A 4,333-nucleotide genomic window follows, 5' to 3' on the forward strand; every position below is an offset into this window, starting at 1 on the left:
AACGTGAGATACCTGGGTTCGATCCCTGGGTTGGAAAGATCCCCTGGAGAAGGGAAAGGCTACCCACTCCAGTATTCTGGCCTGGAGAATTCCATGACTGTATAGTCCATGGGGTGGCAGAGTCTGACACGACTGAATGACTTTCACTTTGTACTTTGTACAGTGTGTTGAGAACACAGAAAAGAGTCATGTAAGTTGTTTCTCTACACTTGGAGTTTCTGTTCTTAGTCTGTAGTTAGCAGCTGCCAAGAAACACAGAGAACAAAGGATTAAACTACCTCTATGGATATGAACCATCGCTAGTGAAAGCGGCACAGCAGGAAACAACACGTCCCCCAGGGTAATGCCAGAAAAACCAGCCACCGCTCACCAGCCTCGATCCTACTAACAAGTCTCCGAGGTGTGTTAATGTGTCTTTTGCCACACTGTTCAATTGTATCCCAGACCCGGGGCTTAAAGAGCCTCCAATTGAATTCTGCTTCAATTAAGGCAGTTCACTTCCTTTGTCACATCAAAGTGTGAAAGAAACTTCCCAGAGGGAAAGTCTCAAAAATACCCTCATTGCAAATCACTCCAGTAGAAGGTAAGAGAGGGTCTCAATAAGCCACCGTAATGAACAGCTGCCTCTGGACATCCTGTCAAAAGTGTCATCCTCCGATGACACTTAGCCCTGTTCCCACTCAGTTCATTATTCTCAGTCTCCGAAGGTGACAGGATTGAATTTCAAGGGCTCCCTGAAGGAGTAACGTGGGCAGGGAATAAGTAATGAGATCCCAAAGCGTTGGCTCTGTCAGGAGGTGCCAGCCCCTCTAGGAAGAGAGAGAAGGAAGCCCTGGACTGAGGGGCGAAGAAGCAGATCTCCTGGGCCAGTCTCCACTTTGCCTTCTGCCTCAGCTGCACCCCTTACAAAATGGAGCCACTTCCAATCACCTTCTCCTCTCCCCCTGGAGGATACTGGGTCTGCTGGTTGGTTGGTTCCAACAAACCAACTTTTGGGGGGAGGTTGTGCTGGGTCTTCATCGCTGCTCTAGTTAAGGTGCGTGGGGGTTACTTTCTAGATGTGGTTCATGGGCTTGTCACTGAGGTGGCTTCGCTTGTCGTGGAGCAAGAGCACTAGGTCATATGGGTTTCAGTAGTTGCCCTGCGGCTGGCTCTAGGGCTTAGTTGCTCCACCACATGTGGAATCTTCCTGGACTGGAAATCGAACCTGCGTCCTCTGCACCGGCAGGCAGATTCTTATCCACTCTGCCACCAGTGAAATCCCCAACAACCTGTGCGTGTGTGTTCAGTCTCTCAGTTGTGTCTAACTCTTTGTGACCCCATGGACTGTAGCCCACCAGGCTCCTCCATCCATGGGATTTTCCAGGCAAGAATATTGGAGTGAGTCACCATTTCCTCTCCAGGGGATCTTCCCGACCCAGGGATCGAACCAGCATCTCCAGTATTGCAGGCAGATTATTCTTTACCACTGAGCCATCAACCCCCGCCCCGCCCCCACAACACACACATACCCAACAAGCTACTTAAAATAAAAAGGATAAATTGTTGGTAGCAAATCTGGGCTTCACTAGAGAATGAAATGTAGACACAGAAGTGAGGAGCTTGTATGCTTTCTGTCCATCTCTCTGGGAGCCTGCCTCTCTCTCCCCTTCCTCCTTTCTTTCCTGCCCAATCTCTCCAGGACCCGCCCTCCCACAAGTCAAGGAAGACTTAGCATAAAGATCATGAAGTTTCAGCAGCAGGATCTCTCTCTTGTAGGGCCTCTTCCAAACAGACACCCTATTTCATTCTAGACTTTGGGTTGGTTGCTTTTTCCTGCTTTGGCCACCTGATGTGAAGAGCTGACTCATTTGAAAAGACCCTGATGCTGGAAAGGATTGACTGCGGGAGGAGAAGGGGACGACAGAGGATGAGACAGTTGGATGGCATCACTGACTCAATGGACATGGGTTTGGGTGGACTCCGGGGGTTGGTGATGGACAGGGAGGCCTGGTGTGCCACGATTCATGGGGTCGCAAAGAGTTGGACATGACTGAGCGACTGAACTGAACTGAAGAGGACCCTACGTTGTGTGTGCATCTGAAACCGGGATCTGTTCCTTCCCATGAAGCACATGCTGCTGTAGCTGACACATTCCATGCTTCATGTACCTCCACATACATTTTGTTTATGTCACACAGCCCCCAATTTAATCACCCCTACACCTGGAGCCTCAAAGAAGCTGGCTTGACAGAGGTTTTGGTTCTTAAATGAGTATTTTTAGAGCAGTTTTAGATTTACAGAGGAATTGAACAGAAAGTACAGAGAGTTCCTGTATCCCCTCCCATGCAGGTGCCCCTGTTACTAACATCTTGCATTGCTGGGATGTATTTGTTACAACTGATGAACCCATACTTATACATTGTTATTATTAACCAAAACCCATAGAATGGGAGTCAGTCACTCTTTGTGCTGGACAGACAGGTTTTGAATCCCAGTTCTAAGTTCCTGATGAGCAAACACAATGGGCTTCGAGGAGTAGGTGTTCACCCACCGGAGGGTGAGGCCATGGGGCTGACTGCCCGCTCAGCAGGTCTGAGAATGGTTTCTATGAGGTGGGACTGTGGCCATGGCAACATATGTGATAGGCAGGGCGGGTGCTGGGAGAGTCTTTCCACAGGGGATCCACTACAGAAAAAGAAGCCAAATTATATATAAGAAAACGACTGGATCTTTATAAAAAAGTTTATTAATACATATATAGAGAGCGTTATCACTGCACTGTATTCTCTCGCAATGTGTTTCAAAGAACTGTTTTTCCATTTCCGTCCTAATGGGTCAGCTATTTCTAAAAATTACTCAGATTTCCACTCGAAATATTCCCCTTCTGAATGGTTGTAGTTTTGCTAGTTAAAAATCAAAGATTGATCAGCTAAAGGAAAATACTACAATTCCATGCTCAGATTTAAAGGAGAATGGTGTATTTGTGGTAAGTCGCTTCAGTGGTGTTCGACTCTGTGTGACCCCATGGACTGTATAGCCCACCAGGCTCATCTGTCCATGGGATTCTCCAGGCAAGAATACTGGAGACGGTTGCCATGCCCTTCTCCAGGGGATCTTCCCAACCCAGAGATCAAACCCAGGTCTCTTATGTCTCCTACATTGGCAGGCGGGTTCTTTACCACTAGCACCACCAGGATGGTGGAGATAGATAATAAGGCAAAAACTGGGCATAGATAGAGATTTGAGTTGTCTCTCACTCCACCCAGCACCACAATGGCTCAGTAAAATGTGTTTACTAAGCAGAACACTTCTGGACAAAACATCCTTTTTTTTTTAGTTTATTTTTTAATTGGAGGATAAAATTGCTTTACAATATTGTGTTGGTTTTTGCTATACAACAAAGCTAATCAATCATAACTGATTCAGTCATAACATACATAACCATATATATATATATATATATATCCCCTCCCTCTTGAACCTCCCCCCAATCCCACCCCTTTAGATATCACAGAACACTGGACTGGGCTCCCGGTGTTATACAGAAGCTTCCCACTAGCTATCTATCTTACATGTGGTAGTATATATATCAATGTTACTTTCTCAATTTATCCCAGCCTGTCCTTCCCCAACTGTGTCCACACATGACTGATCCTTGGTGTATGTTTGCTCCCTATGGTGAACTGAAGAATGATTTCCAAAGATGTCCATGTCCTAATCCCCAGAATTTACAGCTATGTTAGGTTAAGTCTCCAAGGGAAATTTAAGACTGTAGATGAAATTAAGGCCGCCAGTCAGCTGCCCATAAAATAATGCTATCGTGGATTATCTGGGTATGCAATCACAAAAGTCATTAAAAGTGGAAGAAGGGACAGAAAAACTCAGAGTGATGACATGAAAAAAACCTGACCAGCCTTTGCAAACTTTGAAAATGGACGTGGGACATGAGCCAAGGAATATGAGACAGTCTCCAGAAGCTGGGAAAGGCAAGAAAACAAACTCCTCTAGAGCCCTTCAGAAAGAATCCAGCCATCATGACACTCTGTCTAGACCCAATGAGACCAGATCAGACTTCTCACCTCAAGAACCGTAAGATTTTTTTTTCTAATCCACCTAATTTGTGATCTTTTTACAGCAGCAAAAGGAAACTAACACACTCCTCAACATTCTGCTCTTCCTCAGTTCAATTTAGTTCAGTGGCTCAGTCATGTCCGACTCTTTACTACCCCATGGACTGCAGCACACCAGGCCTCCCCATGCACCGCCAACTCCCAGAGTTTACTCAAACTCATCCATTGAGTTGGTGATGCCATCCAACCATCTCATCCTCTGTTATCCCGTTCTCCTCCTG

This window comes from Bison bison, unplaced genomic scaffold (assembly GCF_000754665.1).
Source record: "Bison bison bison isolate TAMUID 2011002044 unplaced genomic scaffold, Bison_UMD1.0 scf7180017864094, whole genome shotgun sequence".
Classification (NCBI taxonomy): Eukaryota; Metazoa; Chordata; class Mammalia; order Artiodactyla; family Bovidae; genus Bison; species Bison bison.